General features: G+C 39.7%; 1 long non-coding RNA gene across 1 annotated transcript in view; it reads left to right on the plus strand.

Moving 5' to 3' along the window:
* The window catches only part of D530049I02Rik (RIKEN cDNA D530049I02 gene), a 31,812-nt gene extending 9,068 nt beyond the window's left edge, over positions 1 to 22,744 (plus strand). Inside the window, exon 3 of the long non-coding RNA NR_040605.1 lies at positions 22,457 to 22,744. This is a non-coding gene — a long non-coding RNA (RIKEN cDNA D530049I02 gene). The remainder of the gene's footprint in view (positions 1 to 22,456) is intronic.
* Positions 22,745 to 24,028: the final 1,284 nt, after the last annotated feature.

A 24,028-nucleotide genomic window follows, 5' to 3' on the forward strand; every position in this document is an offset into this window, starting at 1 on the left:
CAATCCCTTGCAGTGTCACCCTTGAGCAGTAGGTCTCAACAGAAACCCTTCCAGTCAGCTAATTCTGGGTGTGTATTAGCCAAAGTTTTATCGAGTTACTGAGTACCTGTGTTTGTCATATATTTTTGCCTGTATTGTTTCTTTGAAACAGCACTGCCTTATGGATCAATTTTAGTATTCCAGGTTTACAGAGAAGGTAACTGGAAGTCATCAGTTTAAGGCTATACTTCTTTTTTTCCCATTTTTTATTAGGTATTTAGCTCATTTACATTTCCAATGCTATACCAAAAGTCCCCCATACCCACCCACCCCCACTCCCCTACCCGCCCACTCCCCCTTTGTGGCCCTGACATTCCCCTGTACTGGGGCATATAAAGTTTGCAAGTCCAATGGGCCTCTCTTTGCAGTGATGGCCGACTAGGCCATCTTTTGATACATATGCAGCTAGAGACAAGAGCTCCGGGGTACTGGTTAGTTCATATTGTTGTTCCACCTATAGGGTTGCAGTTCCCTTTAGTTCCTTGGGTGCTTTCTCTAGTTCCTCCATTGGGGGCCTTGTGGTCCATTCAATAGCTGACTGTGATCATCCACTTCTGTGTTTGCTAGGCCCTGGCATAGTCTCACAAGAGACAGCTATATCTGGGTCCTTTCAGCAAAATCTTGCTAGTGTATGCAATGGTGTCAGCGTTTGGAAGCTGATCATGGGATGGATCTCAGGATATGGCAATCACTAGATGGTCCATCCTTTCGAAGGCTATACTTCTAATCAAAAGGATTTGAATCAGGAAGTTCTGAATCTAAGCACTACTCTTCCCAATATTTTTTGGTGTCTGCCATCTTTGTTTGTCAGCACTGATGACAGTCAAGACCAACAACACCCTTGAAAGTGGCACTTCTACATATCCTTGTGATCTGTGCCAGGTTACTTCGCTCCTCTAGGGTATAGTACTTACAAAAATTAAAAGGAATTCTAGAAGAGACTACCTTGGCTTACAATTCCAGAGTCCATAATGTTTAGAAAGGCATGACAACAAGCAACCGGAGCAAGAAGTTGGTTAATTACATTTTTAGCCACACATGGGCATCATAGAGGAAGCAGAATATGGAGTAGGATATAAATCCTCAAGGATGGACCCCAGTGACATACTTTCTCCAGCAAGGCTAAGATTTCTAAAGGGTCTATAACTTCTCCACACAGCATCACCAACTGGAGAGCAGATATTCAAACACATGAGCCTAATGGGTATGTTTCTCACACAAGCCACCACAAATGGCTTCCATCTAAAAAGAAAATCCAAGTATCACAATGAGTTTATCTTAGATATAATGAGTTTAGTTTACAAAACAATAAAGATAATGGCAAAACAGGATGAAGGTGGGCCTGAAGGTAACCACGCATGCTGCAAGGAATTCTGCTTTAATATCCTTTCTGATTCTTTGAAAATTTCAATTACTAGAAATTTATTTGGGGACAAGGACAGAAAAGATACAAACTGTTTTTGGCCTACGGGAGCGTGGGTGCTGTGATCATGTGATCTCACCATGTGTGTCCATGAAAATTAGTCTTTGGTCTTTATAAGATCACTACTTTATACTCACATGTCCAAGGGCAGATGGTTGTGCTGGGAAAGGCAACTGGAAAACCAAATTGAACTACTAAAGGAAAGATGGCTCAAGGCTCAGCTTTTCCTGTGAAGTGTCAAGTGAATTCAGCATTCATGAAAGTTTCCAGAGCTGGTTGGACTCCAGAGAGCCCCAGGGTGTGCCCCTGTCACCTCTGTACTCTGGCCAGAGCATGGATTGCCCTCTGACTCTGGTCTGGCCATAGTACAATACCACAGAGAGGCCCATATCCCTGTCTTAATCTGCTCAGCTCAGAGATGCCCCTTCCACACTGCCCCTAAGGGCATCAGCCAATACACTGCCAGGAAATGTAGGCACCAGGCAACATAGTTCAAAGAGATAGGGAGGGCAGATGCCAGGGGTGGAGGTGGGGGTGGGGTTAAAAAGGTCCTGCCCTTGAGGGTGGAGCACTAGAGAAGCATGGGAGCAGGACAGAGACTAGCTGGGGCCCCTTCAGAAAGGTCACTCTCTTCTTCCTTCCTCCCAAGTTACCACCTGCATTCAAACAGAAACCAGCTTACCTATGTTCCCCAGACTGTGCCCAGGCACACCGCAGCAGGCTCGTCAGAGATCCTTTCACTCAGCTTCATCTTTTATTAAAGACAACAATGAATCAGGAGAAGTGGGGTTCACACGGGCACTCTGGATTAGCCAGAGCTTGGGAATCAGCCTTGTGGGCTCTAGTCTTCCCCCCAAACCCCCAACAAATACCGTTGCCGCACTACTTTGACTAGGCTGAACTCGTTGGCTGTGGACATTCCAACTCCCACCTAAACCCACGGCCACACCCTTCCTACTTGCCCTTAATTTTGCTTGAGGCCAGCACCTATACTGGTTCACATTACTCCTCTGTTTAAGAAGTCCTTTTACTGAGCATTTCTGTGAAACCACAGGCAGTAGGCAGGTTCTTCCTGCCAAAGGGAACTTCCCAGTGATGGGACGTCCATCCTCACATCCAGTGTGTCTGAGGGGTTCTTCACCACTTCCTAATGAACTCCACTCATTTGCTTTACGAATGTTTTATGAAAGCCACCTGGTTCTCATTTTCATTTTTTTTTAATTTTAATCTGCTTTCATTTCCTTTCCCTCTCACTCAAATCTCCTAGCACTAAGTGATGCATAAATAGGATTTGAAAGAGTCATTCTACTCATGCTCATAAAGACTCCCAGTGCTTTGGTGGGTACCCTGCAATGATCCAGGGGGGTCACAAGCATGTCTGAAGGAAGGGATTGGAGACTCTTTTCATTTTTTTTAAAGCCAAAGCAAGCAAAGGAATACATGTTGAATTCACTTCTGAGACTCAAACATGACTGAAACACTTCAAAAGTGCCAACCAAGACAGAAAGTGGGTGAAAGTTTGACTGAGTGACCATAGCAGGTTTTGAGGGGCATTCCTATGACAGATGTGGTAGCCCAGAAGAATCAGATTACCTATCTTCACATGCCATGAACATAAACAGGGCCTCACACTGGCAGATAAAATGCAGCAAGGCCCCCAGTTTCTCTTCTAGAGCATCAACCAACACTATCTGGTTAATCCTTATTTTGTTTTAATAAAAGTCAGTCAGAACCTCCTCCTGCTCTGTCTCTTCCCATTTTCTGCCCTTGCCCTTCTTAAAATCATTTAAAAAAAAGAGAAAACGAAATGAATCTGTCACACAATACATCTATAGGCTATAAGAGGCAAGAGTGGAATCTATTATTGGGATACAAAAAAGATTCCATAAGAAATGTTAACCCATTTGATTTTCCGATCTGGCTCATCTACAAAATGAAAGAAACCAGCATCATGAACGTATGCGAGTTTAGTTTTCTAATGTATTCATAGGTGGGTGGTCAAGGAAGTAGCCACAGTATGTATGGTGGGAACTAGAGAATTTAGTCAGAATAGAGCCTTTCACAAATACAGGGACAGATGCATGACAGGGTGCAGAACACTGGTCAGTTGGTCACCTAGCTGTCTGTGCAAGTCAGGACTGGGCAAGCCTGGACATGTCAGAGCTTGTCAGAGAACCAGAGAGTACAGGACACATGAGAGCAGAAGTGGGACCTCCTAAGAGTAGCTTAAGCAGGACTCAGGAAACAGATTCACTACAGAATCTTCAGTTCAGTGCTAGCTGGTGGCCTGGGGTGCTGATGGTCAACTGAGTCAGTAGTGGAGAAGACAAAGGTGACAGCTGTCTGCACATGTGACCTTTAGAAAAATGTAACTTCTACGGAATCCTATCTCATAAATTTCATATCAGGATCTCTCTGGGCTGACTCTGAACCAAGTATGGAATAGATTCTTAGAAACTTAGTAAAGTCCTCATGCTTTGAGTAGAGCTGATCCCCTCCATACCCCCTGGGATGGAACTGGAAAGGGCTCAGGGAAACTGAACATCGTATAACTATATCTATGGATAGGTTCAAGTGTAGACTTCTGTCTTAGAGCTTTATTGCCATGAAAGAGACACTATGACCATGGCAACACTTTTAAAGGAAAATATTTAATTGGGGCTGGCTTACAGTTTTAGTCCATTTGTAGTTCATTATTTTCATGGCAGGAAGCATGGCACTGTATAGGCAGACATGGTGCTGGAGGAGCTAAGAGATCCTGATCATCAGGCAGCAGGAGGAGACTATACCACACTGGGCATAGCTTGAGCATATAAAACTTCAAAGCCTGCTTCCACAGTGATGCACTTCTTCCATCAAGGCCAACCCTCCTAACAGTACCACTCCCTATGTCAAAACATTCAAACACATGAATCTATGGGGGACATTCCTATTCAAACCCACACAGCTTAAAACTCAACCAGGCTAATGAAATTTGTTTTATTTATCAGAACACTACAAAGAAATAGCACTCATCTTTCATGGGGACTGGGTAGGATTTAAGCTTGGAACTACCTGCCTCCAGTTTGCCACTAAGAAATAAGAAACCTTATTTTAGAAAAAAGAAGACAGGATAAACTGAGCTCAGGGAAGGAAAGTAAGATTAAGTTTAATGACATCATAACAACCAAATGTACCTGTAAATCAAGGAATAGTGTAGTTCAGAGCCAGAAATATGCTTTAACTAACTGGAAGCCCTATCACTTGCATTTGAAAGAGGGCTAGATTAATAAAATACAGTGAGTGAATTAAAGAAACAACAGTTTGTCATATGGTAAATGCTTGTTCTAGTTTGACTCCTGGTATTATGACAAAACACATTGAACGAAAGCAACTTAGGGGAAGAAAGGGATTCATGTAACAGTCCATCACTGAGGGAAACAGGAACCCTGAGGAAGATTGTTGACTTGTTTGCTCTCTCTGTTTCAAGGTCAGTCAGCTTTCTAATACATCCTAGGCCTAACTGCCTAGGGATGGTGCTACCCTCAGTGAGCTAGGCCTTCCTACACCTATTAATACAGACAGTTCCCACAGGCACGCCCACAAGCCAATCTGTTGGAGGTTCTTTAGTTGCAGCCCTCTCTTCCCAGGAAAGTACAGGTTGTGCAAAGATGAAAATGACAGCTAAACAGTTCAGTGTTTCAATAAACATTGGCAAGCATTGTTATCATTATTGTTGTACAGATTTTCTTTTCTGATCTTCCATTTTGCCTGTCTTCTGTAGTTTGGGGGTGGGGTATAAGTCTAGGAGGGGAATTTATTTATGGAGACACTGAGCCCTGTGAAATAACCTTGAAAATCTCTTTTTCCATCTTTCAGTGTCTGAAAGGTCAATCAGCAGACAAGTGACTGAATGGAGCCAGGGTTTTGATGAAAAACAGGAAAGGGTCTTCCCTGGGAATTCCATCCGGTCCTCCTCTGCAGTGACAGGCTGTCACCCTTTTTATGTCATTTTCTTTCTGACCCCAAAGATGCCTTTTCCTAGCTTCCTGCCTTGGTCCCTGTCTTTTTCTCTGACAGTCTCCAAAGAGCTTGAAGTTCTTTGAGAAATGACACAACTAAAACATCACTACTCTTTGGACACTCCAAGGAAGGGATTAAAGAGACCCAGAGGAGAACCATTTCCTTCCATTTTCTATTAGAACGGGAATTAGCTACACTTGGGAAGAATTGACTTAGTAGCAATGGATTTCTGGCTTTCAAACTATGAGAAATGGAGATGCAGGAAACAGGAATCACCCAGTTAATCAACCAGGGCCAATGTGTCAAGTAGACAAGGTGCGCAGCACATAGCAGCTGCTCTGATTGTCTCCATTGGGTTTGGACTAGGATGCATGGTTAATACTTGAGAGGAACTATTTGCGAGGGATCCTAGATACTGAGTGCAGTTTAATTGCATCAAATAAATAATGAAAGTCACAGGACTATCTTCTCTGGAAAATGTTAGAAATCCAAGTGCAAGGCCACCGAGTTGTAAGTAGCAAGGGGACAGATTTTAAATCTAATCCAGGATAAGGACATCGCTTTTTCCCAAAGACAATGACTCCATATATATATATATATGTATGTTATATGTATATATTGCTATGACATAATAGGTATAGGGACAATGTAGGGGACAGAATGTCCCCTTTATTTGCTTTCTCAAGGATCTTTAATACTCTCCTCCGACTACTTGTCTCTTGCTCTCCCTTTCTTTAACTCTTGTCACAGGTCATGAAATTATTCTTCCCATAGTGACCAACTCCAGGATTAACTCTCCCTCCTACCAGTTCAATTTCCTGCCACATGACTGCACCCTAAGATCCAGTTCCTGAATAACCTCCACTCACGCCTGCCCTGGCTCAGACTGCTTGTAAGGCAATCAAAATAAGGATTTAGTTTGAAGTTCTCATTTTCAATCTCCTTTGAATCCAGGCATGGAAGACGTTTGCGTAAGAGAGATGATGTTGCTGCTTCTGCTGTCTTCATTTTCAGAACCTCAAGCACAATTTTATTAGAGCTTAAAAGGCAAACTTCTCTGGAAATCAAGCTGTAGTCCTCCTCATTTCTGAGTCCTGTAGTATATAGAGCTGGGACAGATAGAAAATTTTTATTGAGCTGTTTGTTTTGTTTTCCAGGACTGACAGGTTGAGGCAAGATAGTCATACATGGAAGCAAGTATTCTGTCCCTTAGCCACAGTCGTAGCCCTATCTATTGTTCTTTAAATGACTGACAAATGTGTAACATCAAGTAGACGCCAGGGAAACACACTCAGGAGCAAAAAGTAAATAAAAATTAGCTAGATGTGTACCTCAGAATGTTTCCTAATGGAGAATATTATTTATTTAAGTAGCAAAGCAAAATTGTATGTGTGTGTGTGTGTGTTTAATGTAGTCTCCACTCTTCATACTTTAAACTTTGTAATCTGTCTGTTTAAAGAGAGTCTGAAAACCATAACAATGGACCCAATGGACCTTTTTCTTTAACTTGGGAGAAAGTGGTTTTTAGAACTTGGAAATCTATTATTTCCAACTTAGCACTTCTTCCTTGAGGAGACCCCAAAAGGTTGAAAAGTATAGAGGCTCATTCACAGTCTCCTTCAACTGCAACTATGTTGATATAAGAAAGGCAGTAAACCAGAAGGAATATTGACCTAGTTTCCTACTAAACACTGGAGTCAGAAATCTAATGTAGGAAAGCAGCTATCTGTCAAGCCCACACATACGCAGCTCAATCACCATGAGATTTTACTTTGGGATCACACTGACTCTATGAGCCATGGGCACTGTATCCTATCAAACAAAACTAAGTTAGATCTCTCTCCATAAGTTACTTTCAGAAAGTGAAAAGCAAATAAATAAATACTCATATGAATAAAGATAAAATGCCGCAGTGTGCTTAATATTTTCAGCCTAAACTCAATCAAGGTTGTGTACAACTCTAAAGAGATTTCTATAACCAAATTATATCCAAATGGCAGATTTCACAAGCTCCCACATCATGATTCCTAATTCCTTTCATCACAAAGGAACCTAAACCTACATAGCTTAGGAAAATCATAACTCAAACCATTAAAATGTATCCAGCAAGAGTATATTTTTAGTTCATCCCCCTAAATTTTTTGGTTTTTACAGAGAGAGTAGGAATAATTCCTTCAAAGTAGAATTCTGTTGGGGAAAACTGGGAAAGTTACATCTATTCAGAGAGAACTATGTTTGAATGAAAAGAATGACAACTTCTTTGCAAAATGTTGTTGATCCCTTTTGCTTCTTGTTTATGACTAGAAGTGGAGTAATGTTTAATGAATTGTTTAATAAGTCAAGAGTGACTCTTTTTGTGAAGACTGTGTCACAGTCACTCCTCAGAATTGTTTTTTTTTTCTAAGAAGATTGTGAACCTGAACTGCAGAGTAGCTTGGGAGGGCAGGGCACATTTACCAGGAGCAGAGTCTGAGAATAAGGCATGCGTTCAACAGCTAAAGGCTTCCATGCGTAATTTCCAAGAATATGCTTCATGTGGGAGGTAGCATATGTGAATGACACAACGTGCTTCAGTGTCCTAGGCTAGACCATGAAATCTTAGGAGACCACAATAGAGGAAGAACATACTCCACAGCATTAGGTCAATGTTAGAAGACAGGAACAAAGAGCACACGAGAAAGATGATGCTATCTAATGGGATTCCAAAAGGCTGATGGATGGAGAACATTGGTAGGCAACCAGGAAGTTTGGCATCCTTCAGAGTTGCCTCATTGACAAGGCAGAGATGAACAACTCAGTAGATTTAAGTCCCACACAGAGAGTGGTTTGCACTTTCCTGCCTGCCTAGGCTCTGATCAAAAGTCATCTGACAATTTCAAATGCATCCAAGATGCACACACTTTATGTGTTTAGGCTTGAACTTCTGATTAGTACAAAATCCATAAAAATAAAGAACTTGGGTGAGAAACCAAAGAACAAAGAGCACGCACGTGGGAGAGGGGGCCAAAGTTGGTCTCTCCTGGCAAGATGGCAATGACCTTTATTAATTACTTATCCTCAAGCCTGTCATCACAGAAAGATAGAGACTAGTGTTCTCTTCCCTAACACAGCTCAGATTGTCCTGCCAGTGCTTTTGGTAGTAAATAGGTGTGTATCTGTGTGCATGTGTGAAGCTAACATGCATATGGACTTCTCTCCTCAGTTGAAAGGGGAAAGTGGGGATATATTTCAAATATTGCATGGTAACGAAGAAGAGGAAATGGTGATCAGGACTCTGTTGAACTTCATGGACCAAATCTGAGAAAGCTTCCTCTGAAAGAGCTACATGAAGAACATCACATTGGAAATGTATGAAAGGACAACTGGGAATGAGAATATAGTACTGATCTGCCTTGTTTTAGACCTTGGCATGAACCATAACTAACAACTTAAGTCATAAATAGTACCATTAAAATGGAAGTCAACCTTAGTTATGGTCACATTAGAGGTTCCCTGAGTGTCTTGGGAGACTTATCTCTATAGCCAGAGCAGGAGAAAATATATCATAGTTCATATGAGAGAGATAATATACCATAAGTTAAGTATGATAGGTGTTGACACTGAGTGAATACCAGAGACAATCCCAACAGTGGCCTGGGAACTGGGGTACATAGGAGTAGGTAGGGAAAAACTGGGGAGATTTAGGTTCCTGTTAATCATAGCTCTCTTTTATAGTCTCAAGAAAATGAAGGACTTTCAATATTTTCACTGAATCCCAGACTTTTGGTAAAAACCAAAATACCAGCTTAGACTGGCATCAAAGTTTATAGATGCCGAAGTATCATAGCGGCTGTGGAATGATGATGGGGAGCCAGTACACTCCCTCTGCTCTTACATTCCCATGCATCCTGGGATTTACTTAATAAACAGTGAATGGTTTAGATTACCCAGGGTAAAATCACAAGAATTGGGTACAAAGTATGCAAGGAAGAGAAGGGTGGCCGTTCTTACAGATGGCAAATCAAATCCCTATCATTAGGTTCATTCTGAGAGTTCCAAATTTCCACGCAGGCATCTGGCCATCTTGGTATTTGAGCTCAAATGGATGATGTTTCCTCCATGTGCAATGCCTGGATGTTCGACTGAGGGCCCTCTTCCAACATACATTCTTTCAGGCTTTGGTCAAAACTCCCTTTCAAATATTAAGTGATCTGAGAAAGCAGAAGGGCCAATAAAGATGGTAAGGACACATAGTGCCCATTTCCAGTCATTATTGATAGCAAGGTGATCCATAAGGTCACCTTAGCAGCTCAAAGATGTTTCAAAAGAAAGGTGCCCTTTCTCTATAAGACATTGTCCAGCTCTGGAAGTGCTGTGTGCACAGACTATCAAAACGGGAGCTGTGAAGATGTCACCTGCCAGCCTTAAATTCAAATTCCCCTCCTTTGCATCCAGTAGAGAAAGCCAACCAGATTGATTTCTAAAACAGAGGGCCTCAAAAGTACAACAGAAGGAAGAGTGAGAGAGAAAGAGCATCCACAGGCATCCAAAAGATTTATTACGTATGATATTCCTATCTATCTGCACATAATGTTGATATTTAAAATCCTTACACTGAACAGACTTTTTTTTTCTTTGAAAAAAAGAAAACAGAAGAGAGATACGAGCAGGCCCTGCTCGTTCACAGATGGTCCTGCAGAAGAGGGCAATCTTAGGAATTAAAATAAGCTGCTGGTGGTTACATAGAAAAGACCACAACAAGCTGCATCGTCAAGGCCTGCCAGCAGCTGCCTGGTCATGACCAGGAGGCAAGTGTGTGAGCCTTCCAACAGACAAAAAGCTCTGTGCCAGCCCAGGCCGGAGGTAATGGGCAATGGAGTATGGCAAGAGGAACAGAACTGCAAAGACTGTGATATGCAAAAGCAGCTTGGATCTAGGACCAGCCCTCCCTCATCCATCTCAGGATGAATGGTGCCTGGATAGCTCCTGGCACAGAGTGGAGGCTCTGTGTGAGCCTTTCAGGCTCTAGGGACTTTGGGGGGATGAAAATGTGAAAAACATGTTCCTACTCTTTTTAGTCACAAGACTGTGCTTTCTTTCCTCCATTGCATCTGATAGTGAAGAACAATAGAAACTGAAATTCACTCCATTGAGATTTTTTTATACAGAAAGGGAAGGCTTGTCAATTAAGGCAGCCAGTACAGGTTTGCTAAATGAATGAACGGATGAATGAATAAATCAAGAAACAAATGGATTGGCCAATCAGTGCCCTAATCATTTGTTCAATGAATCTTATTCATCGTTTTCTAGATAGTTTTATATTTAATAGAGTGGAAAACTAGACTTGGACTCAGAGGCAGACTTTCTGCTAAATTTATCCTTCTGCAAGTTTGTGCTGAATACTTGGGCTGTATGCTAGGCTGTCTGCTTCTACTATGACCTGACAGGATGCTGGAGCTTTGGTGAACAAAGAAAAAAATGTTCCTTTTGTGAATAAGAAGGGACATCTAATGAAATAAAAATCTCCCTGGGTAGATGGTGTTCTTTCATAGAGAAAGGTCAGGGGAGGACTCCCTGAATGTGTGCTGTTTTTACTGAAATCTTCAGAATAGAGGTCTGGGGTGAGAGTGAAATAGAAGGAAAATACAAGAAGCAAAGAGCATCCTAAGGCAAGAATGAGCAGAAGTTGTCAAAGTCAAAACACAAAATGCCACTGTGAGTGGGCAAGACAAATGGAGAAGGGATGTAACAGAAGGTCAAAGCAGCCAAGCAGGGCTTCTTCCTTTAGACAAATTTTCACTGTCAGGGAAGAAAGGCAATGGTCAATGTACTACCTGTGGATAGTTTATGATGTGCCATCTGAAACATCTCACTTAAGTATGACACTAGCCACATACCTAGAGTGACATTCAAGGAAGTACAAACAGACATTAAACAATATCATACCAGTCTCAACTACCCTCTGCCTTGACATGAAATGCCATTATTGCTTCCCTTAAAAATGAATCTAGGGAAAGAGTCATTACTTCAAAAGTATACAGGTAGACAGGGATCCAAAAAAAAGTAAACAAAATAATAATAAGTAGCTTGGAGACTTCCTATCTACACTGTGGATCAAAGAAGACTGCTACAGGGATAGGCATCCTCAAATTACTGCTCTGTGCACTAACTAGCCATGGGAGTTTAAGCAAATGGTTTTACAAAAACAATTGATTCTATTTGTAGGAAAAGTTCAGTCCCTGTTTAGTTTCTATTTCCATGATTTGTCCATTGATGAAAGTGGTGTGTTGAAGTCTCCCACTATTATTGTGTGAGGTGCAATGTGTGCTTTGAACTTTACTAAAGTTTCTTTAATGAATGTGGCTGTCCTTGCATTTGGAGCATAGATATTCAGAATTGAGAGTTCCTCTTGGAAGATTTTACCTTTGATGAGTATGAAGTGTCCCTCCTTGTCTTTTTTGATAACATTGGGTTGGAAGTTGATTTTATTAGATATTAGAATAGCTACTCCAGCTTGTTTCTTCAGACCATTTGCTTGGAAAATTGTTTTCCAGCCTTTCATTCTGAGGTAGTGTCTGTCTTTTTCCCTGAGATGGGTTTCTATAAGCAGCAAAATGTTGAGTCCTGTTTGTGTAGCCAGTCTGTTAGTCTATTTCTTTTTATTGGGGAATTGAGTCCATTGATATTAAGAGATATTAAGGAAAAGTAATTGTTGCTTCCTATTATTTTTGTTGTTAGAGTTGGCATTCTGTTCTTGTGGCTCTCTTCTTTTAGGTTTGTTGAAGGATTACTTTCTTGCTTTTTCTAGGGCATGGTTTCCATCATTGTATTGTTTTTTTTTTTCTGTTATTATCCTTTTTAAGGGCTGGATTCGTGGAAAGATAATGTGTGAATTTGGTTTTCTCATGGAATACTTTGGTTTCTCCATCTCTGCTAATTGAAAGTTTGGCTGGGTATAGTAGCCTGGGTTGGCATTTGTGTTCTCTTAGTGTCTGTATAACATCTGTCCAGGATCCTCTGACTTTCATAGTCTCTGGTGAAAAGTCTGGTGTAATTCTGATAGGCTTGACTTTATATGTTACTTGACCCTTTTCCCTTACTGCTTTTAATATCCTATCTTTGTTTAGTGCATTTGTTGTTCTGATTATTATGTGTCGGGAGGAATTTCTTTTCTGGTCCAGTCTATTTGGAGTTCTGTAGGCTTCTTATATGTTCATGGGCATCTCTTTCTTTAGGTTTGAACAGTTTTTTTTTGTTTGTTTGTTTGTTTTTTTTTTATTGAAGATATTTGCTGGCCCTTTCAGTTGAAAATCTTCATTCTCATCTACTCCTATTATCTGTAGGTCTGGTTTTCTCATTGTGTCCTGGATTTCCTGGATGTTTTGAGTTAGGATCTTTTTGCATTTTGCATTTCTTTAGATTGTTGTGCCGATGTTCTCTATGGAATCTTCTGCACCTGAGATTCTCCCTTCCATCTCTTGTATTCTGTTGCTGATGCTCGCATCTATGGTTCTAGATTTCTTTCCTAGTGCTTCTATCTCCAGCATTGCCTCACTTTGAGTTTTCTTTATTGTGTCTACTTCCCTTTTTTAGGTCTAGTATTGTTTTGTTCATTTCCATCACCTGTTTTAATGTGTCAGATCCTTCTACAAAAGGCTATACTCAACAAAACTGGAAAACCTGGATGAAATGGACAAATTTCTAGACAGATACCAGGTACCAAAGTTAAATCAGGATCAGGTTAATGATCTAAACAGTCCTATTTCCCCTAAAGAAATAGAGGCAGTCATTAATAGTCTCCCAACCAAAAAAAGCCCAGGACCAGATGGGTTTAGTGCAGAGTTCTATCAGACCTTCAAAGAAGATCTAATTCCAGTTCTTCACAAACTATTCCACAAAAATAGAAGCAGAAGGTATTCTACCCAATTCATTCTATGAAGCCACAATTACTCTGATACCTAAACCACAGAAAGACCCATCAAAGATACAGAACTTCAGACCAATTTCCCTTATCAATATCGATGCAAAAATACTCAATAAAATTCTCGCTAACCGAGTCCAAGAACACATCAAAACAATCATCCATCCTGATCAAGTAGGTTTCATTCCAGGGAAGCAGGAATGGTTTAATATACGGAAATCCATCAATGTAATCCACTATATAAACAAACTCAAAGACAAAAACCACATGATCATCTCGTTAGATGTGGAGAAAGCATTTGACAAAATCCAACACCCATTCATAATAAAAGTTTTGGAAAGATCAGGAATTCAAGGCTCATACCTAAACATGAAAAAAGCAATCTACAGCAAACCAGTAGCCAACATCAAAGTAAATGGTGGAAGCAATCCCACTAAAATCAGGGACTAGACAAGGCTGCCCACTTTCTCCAAAACTATTCAACATAGTACTTGAAGTCCTAGCCAGAGCAATTCAACAACAAAAGAAGATCAAGGGGATATAAATTGGAAAGGAAGAAGTCAAAATATCACTTTTTTCAGATGATATGATAGTATATATAAGTGACCCTAAAAATTCCACCAGAGAACTCTTAAACCTGATAGACAGCTTCAGTGAAATAGCTGGATAAAAAATTAACTCAAACAAGTCAATGGCCTTTCTCTACACAAAGAATAAACAGGCTGAGAAAGAAATTAGGGAAACAACACCCTTCTCAATATTTACAAATAATATAAAATATCTTGGCATGACTCTAACTAAGGAAGTGAAAGATCTGTATGATAAGAACTTCAAGTTTCTGAAGAAAGGAATTAAAGAAGATCTCAGAAGATGGAAAGATCTCCCATGCTCATGGACTGGCAGGATCAATATAGTAAAAATGGCCATCTTGCCAAGAGCAATCTACAGATTCAATGCAATCCCCGTCAAAATTCCAACTCAATTCTTCAACGAATTAGCAAGGGCAATCTGCAAATTCATCTGGAATAACAAAAAACCTAGGATAGCAAAAACTCTTCTAAATGATAAAAGAACCTCTGGGGGAATCACCATGCCCGACCTAAAACTGTACTACAGAGCAATTTTGATAAAAAAAACTGCATGGTACTGGTATAGCGACAGACAAGTAGACCAATGGAATAGAATTGAAGACCCAGAAATGAACCCACACACCTATGGTCACTTGATCCTTGACAAGGGAGCTAAAACCATCCAGTGGAAAAAAGACAGCATTTTCAAGAAATAGTGCTGGCACAACTGGCGGTTATCATGTAGAAGAATGCGAAATGATCCATTCCTATCTCCTTGTACTAAGGTCAAATTTAATTGGATCAAGGAACTCCACAAAAAACCAGAGACACTGAAACTTATAGAGGAGAAAGTGGGGAAAAGCCTTGAAGATATGGGCACAGGGGAAAAATTCCTGAATAGAACAGCAATGGCTTGTGCTGTAAGTTAGAGAATCTACAAATGGGACCTCATAAAATTGCAAAGCTTCTGTAAGGCAAAAGACACTGTCAATAAGACAAAAAGGCCACCAACAGATTGGAAAAGGATCTTTACCTATCCTAAGTCAGATAGGGGACTAATATCCAATATATAAAAAGAGCTCAAGAAGTTGGACCCCAGAAAATCAAATAACCCCTTAAAAAATGGGGCTCAGAGCTAAACAAAGAATCCTCACCTGAGGAATACCGAATGGCTGAGAAGCACCTGAAAAAATGTTCAGCATCCTTAATCATCAGAGAAATGGAAATCAAAGCAACCCTGAGATTCCATCTCACACCAGTCAGAATAGCTAAGATCAAAAATTCAGGTGACAGCAGATGCTGGCGAGGACATGGAGAAAGAGAAACACTCCTCCATTGTTGGTGGGATTGCAAGCTTGTACAACCACTCTGGAAATCAGTCTGGTGGTTCCTCAGAAAATTGGACATAGTACTACCAGAGGATCCAGCAATACCTCTCCTGGGCATATATCCACAAGATGTTCCAACTGGTAAGAAGGACACATTCTCCACTGTGTTCATAGCAGCCTTATTTATAATAGCCAGAAGCTGGAAAGAACCCAGATGTCCCTCAACAGAAATGTGATACAGAAAATGTGGTACATTTATGCAATGGAGTACTACTCAGCTATTAAAAAGAATGAATTTATGAAATTCCTAGACAAATCAATGGACCTGGAGGGCATCATCCTGAGTGAGGTAACCCAATCACAAAAGAACTCACATGATATGTACTCACTGATAAGTGGATATTAGCCCAGAAACTTAGAATACCCAAGATACAAGATACAATTTGTGAAACACATGAAACTCAAGACCAAAATGTGGACACTTTGCCCCTTTTAGAATTGGGAACAAAACACCCATGGAAGGAGTTACAGAGACAAAGTTTGGAGCTGAGAAGAAAGGATGGACCATCTAGAGACTGCCATACCAGGGGATCCATCCTATAATCAGCCTCAAACGCTGACACCATTGCACACACTAGCAAGATTTTGCTGAAAGGACCCAGATATAGCTGTCTCTGTGAGGCTATGCTGGGGCCTAGCAAACACAGAAGTGGATACTCACAGTCAGCTATTGGATGAATCACAGGGACCCCAATGGAGGAGCTAGAGAAAGTACCCAAGGAGCTAAAGGGATCTGCAACCCTATAGGTGGAACAACAATATGAACTAACCAGTACCCCCCTCCCGAACCTCGTGTTTCTAGCTGCATATGTATCAGAAGATGGCCTAGTCGGCCATCATTGGAAAGAGAGGTCCATCGGTCTTGCAAACTTTATATGCCTCAGTACAGAGGAACACCAGGGCCAAGAAGTGAGAGTGGGCGAGGGAGTGGGGGGGCAGGATGGGGGACTTTTGGGATAGCATTGGAAATGTAAATGAAGAAAATACCTAATTAAAAAATTTAAAAATAAAGTTAAAAAAATTCATAACGTTAAAAAAAAAGAATTATGAGAGAGACCAGGAGGTGACAGATACTGTAAGGAGTGTCACCTGTGATGCCAGGGAGTGGTTGAGCCAAAGAAAAACTGCTGAATATTCAGTGTGCTTTTTACTTGGTTGGTTTGGGTTTGTTGAGACAGGTTCTCTCTTCTCTCTCTCTCTCTCTCTCTCTCTCTCTCTCTCTCTCTCTCTCTCTCTCTCTCTCTCCCTCCCTCCTCTCCCTGGATACACACACACACACACACAATCACACCCCTGGCTAGCCATGGACTAGCAGTCTTCTCGTATCAGCTTCCTGAGTGCTAGGATCACAGGAAGGCATTATCATACGTGTCAAAGATAACATAGCCTTTAAAAAATAATTTCATATAAAAACTTAATTTAAAATTTATGGGGCCCCCAAAAACACAGCTGTAAGTCAGTTTCAGCACACTTCTCAGCTTAACTGGGCACGGTTACCCAAAATTACCTAGTCATGCAAAAGCATGTGTTTATTGCTTAGTGCATATTATATACATGTGTGCTTACACATACATATACATTGGAAAGAAGACTGATTTTTAATTGGTTTTCAGAAGAGCATCAATTCATCCCTCTTGGATATTTCTCTTTTCCCTTCCTCTTCAATTTTTCCCTCCTTCAATTAGACCAGCCCAATTTTCTTCTGCTTTGGCTTTAGCAAGAGAAAGTCCAGCTGCTCTTCTCCACCAGGAAAAAAATCTGCTTTAAGTTCTGAAGCCTTTATGCCACTTACATCTCCGAGAGGGAGGTACCCACTTATGATACTCCCTCGGCCTTTAGAGACAGGGAGGCTCAGAGGGACATGTCGGCCCGTGTTTACAATGTGCCCGCTGAGTTATTTACGGTTTATTTATCTACTCTATGTGAAACAGCTGTGGCCTATGGCTTTCAGTTCCAGAACACACTTAACAGATTTGGGGAGGAATTGTCCCTGTGTGGCTCTGGAGTCACAGTGAATGCAGTAACCCTCTCAGACACTCGACTCCAGTAAACTTGTTGGCCTAGAGGCTAAAAAGATGCATTCAGCATTGAGAAGATGAAGAACTTAGAACAATAACCTTCTCCAGGTGCCGGGCTCAGAAGAGAAGTATTAAGAATGGTGGGCATGATGCTACAGAGGTAGAACACAAGTAAAGTAAGACAGATGAGGTAGAGAGGGACCACGAACATCTAAGGCATCAGTACAGCTTGCAGGATGGCTTGTTCTGCCTCCAAGGTACATGGAGTCATTTGAAAACTCTTACACAATAGGGACTAATATAAAAATAGGATAAGGCAGTCCTCCCTAAACCTGCCCAAGCATTAAAGCAAGAACAAAACCAAGTGGGAACAGAGAGAGCTGAATGCTAAACTTGCCCAATGGGAATCTGAGGGATGCATTGAAGCCCTTCATGTAAAGCAGGTCTGATGGGTGCTTGGCAGAGGCAATGATAGTGAATCCCTAAACTACTGAATACCATGACAACAGCTCTTGCCTGAAAATCTTTGGGGAGGGATCTCTGAGTTCAATGAACATGTTTAATTTTCTTAAAATATAGCTGAGAAGTCCCTGTGGACACACAGCAGCCATACCAACAGGGCCTTCTTTCTTCTTTTTCTACAATACTCTGATATCATTCCCCATGGCTCAATGGTGTACTCAAATTTTCATTACAGAAGAGAAAGTCATAGCAGAAGAGTCCCTATGAGGTAAGTGCCACCTGAGACCCCAAAAATTAAGGTGCATGTGTCTGAGGCCTGAGAGTTTTCCATAAAGATGGAACTGGGATTGAAGTTGAATCAAATAGGGAAAAAGTAAGCTGGAAGTACTAAGTAGAATGGGTGAGTGAGTGAATGAATGAATGAATGAATGAATGAATGAAATCTTTAGTCTTGAGACACTTTTCTCTGACACCCATAGTAACTTGGCAATTTAACTTAAGCACTAACTTAACCCCTATATTTGCCGATTCCCTACTAAATACCTCTCAACAGGTTCAACTCTCCGTTTTCTGTAATTTATCAGAGAGAGGCAGACCCAGGTTTTGAGTAGCCTCCAGTCTATGAAGTCCATCCCCAAAAAAATTCGAATTCTTTGGAAGCAGGTGCAAGTGAGAGGCTCTGAAGTTGAAGGTCGCTCACGTTGTGGCATCTGCTCTGGCTGCTCAGAATGTTTGTTCAGGTATAAGGAGTTTAGAAACCAGCCCAGGTTCCAATCCTTTCTTCTGTCCTACCTAACAGATCTGACTTCCTCTCCACCCACCTCTAAGACAGGAGTCCCCCTCTGCTGCCAGGAACATTCAATCCCCGTCCTAGTGGAGCAAGTTTGGCAATGAGGGCTTGTTTGCACCTTCCATTTCTCATCTATCCCTCTATCTGTCTACATATTTACCTGCCATGCATCTATATGTACATCTATACTGCACTCTCTTAGTTGAGCACAGTGTGTATCATAGGAATACAGAGGAATAGATGTTTCCACATATTCATTTTCTATTTCTATATAATAAATCATCCTCATCTTAACACTAGGCTTATTCACCACCTCAGAGTTTCCAAGGATCAGTAATTCCAATAGGTTACTTGTCTACTCTGTTCACCCTCCCATTACAATGCACACAAGTTACTGGCCAGGTTGGGTTCTCTTCTAAAGATTTGTCTGGGGAAGGCTGCTGTACTATAAAGGTAGCTGGCTGGAATTTCATGGAGTCTGTATGAATGAGGCCCTGATTCTTATGGGCTTTTTTGCTCTTAGCTAATTGAGGCTGCCACAGTTCCCTCTGCAGATGTCTGACAACATGACTTCCCCCATTCTTTAAGGCTAAAAGAATGTCTCCAGTTTGCTAAAACTGAATCTTATACAATAGAAAAGGGGAGTGACATTCCAATACCTTTATCATATCACATGCCCAAATCCAGACTGGATCACCCTAACTTTTACTATATTAGGTTGGTTCAAAACAACTCACAGACCCTGTCCACCCTATTCAAGAGCTCTTATGGGATGTCTATTATTAAAGGTGTCCTTTGCCCTGTGTCTTCCATTTTGGAACTTTATGAAGTTCTCATTTTAATTTTTTTTTTCAGATTACTGGAGTTCAGTTTCATTCTAAATATTTTTTAAAAAATTCTATTTGTATTATATTAAAATCTGATCTGTTTAATGTATTCACCAAGTGGTGGTAGGTGGGGTTCCTATCAATTTCAGCTCATTTCTTTAAAAACATATTTACATGAGTTGGTGTATTCCAAGGAAAGTTTTTATCTGGCAAATCTCAGTTGTAAAGGGACTCCATGTTGCAATTTAAAACCTGCGCTGTCCTATCTATCCATGTGATTATTTCTACCTATTTTCTGTCTCCCAGAGGCCACTTGTCACTTGCTATAATTTCTTTCCCATTTTTTGATAACTTTATCGCCAGTCAAGAAAGTTGTGTGCCTTTGCTAACTCCTGGACTACATGAAAAATGGTTTTCTTGATAACTTTATCACACCACCAAAAAAAATATATATGACTTTGCTAACTTCTGAAGTGTATAAAAATGGCATTACACATCACAATGCTTTCTGCAATTGCTTTTTCCACACTGCATTGTGTTTGGAAATTGAGTTTTGCTGCTTTTTCTAACCACAGATCAATCATTTCCATTCAGACTGTTTCGCCGAGCAAAAATTGAACAAATGAATATGTGTTTCTATCAACAAAAACTTAAGTTCTTCCCATTCCTTGCTTCTGTTAGCAATCCTGCTGTGAACATTGTGAAATGCCTCCTGGAACACTTAACAAGGGATTTATTTGGAATATACACATACAAGTAAAATGACTGGGCATCTTTCGGCATGCAGATGTTCGTGTTTAGAAGGAATGGCTGACTCTTTTCAAACAGAACTACACTGACTTAGACTCTCACCAGCAATTTATGAATTCCATTTGACTTCCTCACTAGCTCGAACAATTTTTCCCAGTACTGAACACCGAACCCAAGGACTCACACATACAAGGCAGGGGTTCTACTATTGAACCATATCCTTGGCCCTCTTTTCACTTTTTTAAATGTTGAGGCAGGATACTTAGTTGCCCCAGCTGGCTTCAAATCACTCTGTGCCTGAGACAGGCCTTGGTCTTATGATTCTCTGGCATCAGCCTTCTGAGTAGCTGGGACTATAGATCTGCCCCAGCAGGCCAGGTCTGGTCCAACCAGACATCTCTATAGTGCCAAGAGCTAGGAAAGGGCAGTGGGAAAGAGCATAGGTCTATAATCTTAGCTATTCTGGAGGACAACGCATCAGGAGCACACAGCTGAGGCTTCCTCTTGGCTAGAGAGAGAGAGTTCAAAGCCAGCCAAGGCATCTGAGCATGATCCTGTCTCTAAGTAAAGCAAGTGAAAACAGAACCAAGAATACAGTAGCAGAGAAACATCCTTGCCCAGCATGTGCAAGGTCCAGGCTCAATACCAGGACCTCCCACACTACAGCACCTATAGAAGGGCATTAACTCTTGACCTTAGTTTGTATTTTTTGAGTATCAATGAGAATAATCATATCATATGCTTACTCATGTATGTATATGTTTGCCTTTCCCTGAGATGCCAGTTCAGATTGTTTACCAGCTTTTCTATTGTTTTTGGTTTTCTTCATATATTTGTACAAGTTATTAATGCAATCCAGAGAACTAGCTCTTGTTAATTCTTTTCTATTTTATTTTGTTTTGTTTTATTGTATGTATATGTGTACAGTATGCATGTGTGTGTGTGTGTGTGTGTGTGCCTATAAAAACTACAATGTGGTTGATTGTTTGTTTGTTTTACAAACTTGCAAGCTTTACTTTTAAAATTATGGAATAACAAAGGGCTGTGGAGAAGGAAGATTTGCAAGAAAAAACCATAAAGCAATTGAATTCTTCCTATCAGATATCTATATTTATACTTATATACTAGTATAATGATAGACCTCATGAACCATATTTATGTGTGTACATATATTGAATGCATTTATATAAAATTTTATATAATTATATGTATTTATATAAGTATATCATGCATGAAATCATATGTATGTAAATACATTAATATATTGATATGCATTTATATGCAATTTATATCTGATTATATATTTATGTACATACATACACATGAGAATATATTATATAAAAACATACATAACAAAGTTGTTATTATACATACACATACCCATAAATGAATATTGAAGATATGTGTATGTATAAATATATATGAATCCTTGAAATTTGTGTCAAATTTCCTTATGTTTTAGATATTTATCTAGAGAGTCATAGTTTTTCCTATGTTTAGTTCACATCATTCCCAAAATTTAACTATGATACTTTTGTGGTTTTCTGGAATAAACTTAACAGGGCTGTGTCATAGTTTTGTATTTAGCTCGTATTCTTCATTTTTTGTTAAATCAAATTTATGTCTGTATTTAAGAGTAGGATTGGCCTGTGGTTTTCCTTTTCTTTTCAATTGTAATCTTATATTGAAATTATTGTTGCTCTTATTGAGTGTATTAAAATTTTTCTCTTTTCATAATATGAAAAGAGTTTCCAGGTTATTGGAATGATTGCTTTCATAAAAGTTTTGAAATATGAGGACTGCTATTCCGTCAGCACATACTGGCATTCACTTGCATGTTTAATATCACTATGGTCAGAGTTAACTATTGTTAATCATGAATGAACTTATTTTGTGCTGGTTTTGATACACCCCTATTTCCTTATCATTTTACAAGGATAGGTTAGCTGGATATAAAATGTGCTTGTGCTGGTGGTGCAAAGTTTAAAATTATAAAATAATAGATGCTTTACTTGCTTCATGGGGTGATTGTTAAGTATGGATTGAATTTTTAAATTTCGTGCAAATGAAATTACAAAAAAAGTAGATTTTAATAAGTTATATTCTTGAGAAAATTTGATCTAATTTTCTGAAACTATTACTACTTGCTTTTTGTGCTATTCTTATATTTTTGTACCTATGTTTTATGTATAGCTGTGTTCTTTTATTTCTAATATTTTTATTCTTAACATCTTTTTCATGAAAATTCTTTATATATATCATAATTTCTTTTTCATTTTTCATTTTAGATTTACACACACACACATTCAGCTTGTATGTATCCATGTGCACCACATGCATGCTTGCTGTCTGAAGAGATTAGAAGGAGCATTTGGTCCTCTAGAACTGGAATTATGGATGCTTCTGAGCTAGCGACTGAACCCAGATCCTCTTCTAAAGCAACAAGTGGTCTTAACCACCAAGCCATCTCTCCAGCCCTCCTTCAGCTTCTTGATAAATTGTTCTCTTTCGTTTTGTATTGGGTTTCTTTATCTTTTCTGACTAATTTTTTCTTGAAATAAAGTTTTTTAAGATATAAAAACAAATATGCCAGTGTCTTTTGTTATTTCCACTTATTGAATAGATTGTTTTCATTCTTTGACTCTTAGTTCATGGGTGTTTTTCCAAGGAGTGTTCTTGGAGATAGTAGACTTAATCTAGTTTTATAATCTAGTCAGCCAGATTGTGTCTTTCTTTTGGTGAGTTAATACCATTTACATTTCAGGGTATTACTGAGAACTAATTCCTGTAATTTTGTTGATTCTTTTGCTGGTTGCTTATATTATTAGCTAATTCTTTATTTCTTCACCTATTAGTATTGGAAGTTTTCTGGTTTATGCGTTCAATGTAACTAGTTTCCTCTTAGCTCTCCCTTGTGCAGTCATTTCAGCCATGAACTTTATTCTTTCCTCTGCTTTGTAGTTGAGCCTCTCATTTTCTCCTCTGCACAATATTCTTTCAGCTCGCTTCTGCAGTGGTCATGAGTTACTTACTTATTCTGGACTTGTCTTGAGATGCTAGTATTTCCCTACTGTTGTAATAGATATTGCAGCTGCGTATAACATTGTCTTATAGCTGTTGTTATGAGGTGACAGTTTAAGTATAGAAATAATAATCAATAAGAAGGAAAAGAGAAAAAAAGTTAAATAAACAAAACAGGAAGAAGAAACAAAGGGGAGAAGATATTGGAGAAGCAAGAAAAAGAGCAAAAAAATTAAAATAATAAAAATCAGATAAATGTAGAAATAATAATAAGAAATAAATTTTTAAGAAATTAAGAAGGCAAAGTCAAAATGATGCTAAATATGGACAGGTGACACAGGTGCAATAAAGACAACATTAAGGAAAAGAAAATGTAGTGTATCACAATAGGAAAAATTGGATGACTATAGGAAGAGCAAATTAAAAAGATTAAAAATTTAATGTAGTAAAATTACAATTTCAGACATATAAATGTACAGATATATAATGCATAAAATTTAGAAAGAATTCACATGGAAAGGAAAATGTAAAAGAAATTAAAGTAGGTATCAGAGCTTCTTTCTGGGCTCTCAATAATTGCAGGTGGCTAGTCACATGCTTGAAGGGTGGGGTACGGTTGGCTGAACTGGTAAAGATTCTTCATCTTATGCTCTTGCTAAATCTGTACAGGTCCCGTGTCTGCTGATGCCCAGAGCTGGCTTCGCAGCAGCCTTTTCCATCTCTGCACAGCAGGAGCCTCTCATGGACACACTTAGCTTTGTATTCCCTTGGCTAGACAGAGCCACCTCCTGAGAGTCCCCAGAGCACCCACTAGGGTGCTTTATCTTCTGAATGAGACT

This window comes from Mus musculus, chromosome 1 (assembly GCF_000001635.26).
Source record: "Mus musculus strain C57BL/6J chromosome 1, GRCm38.p6 C57BL/6J".
In the NCBI taxonomy this organism is placed as follows: domain Eukaryota; kingdom Metazoa; phylum Chordata; class Mammalia; order Rodentia; family Muridae; genus Mus; species Mus musculus.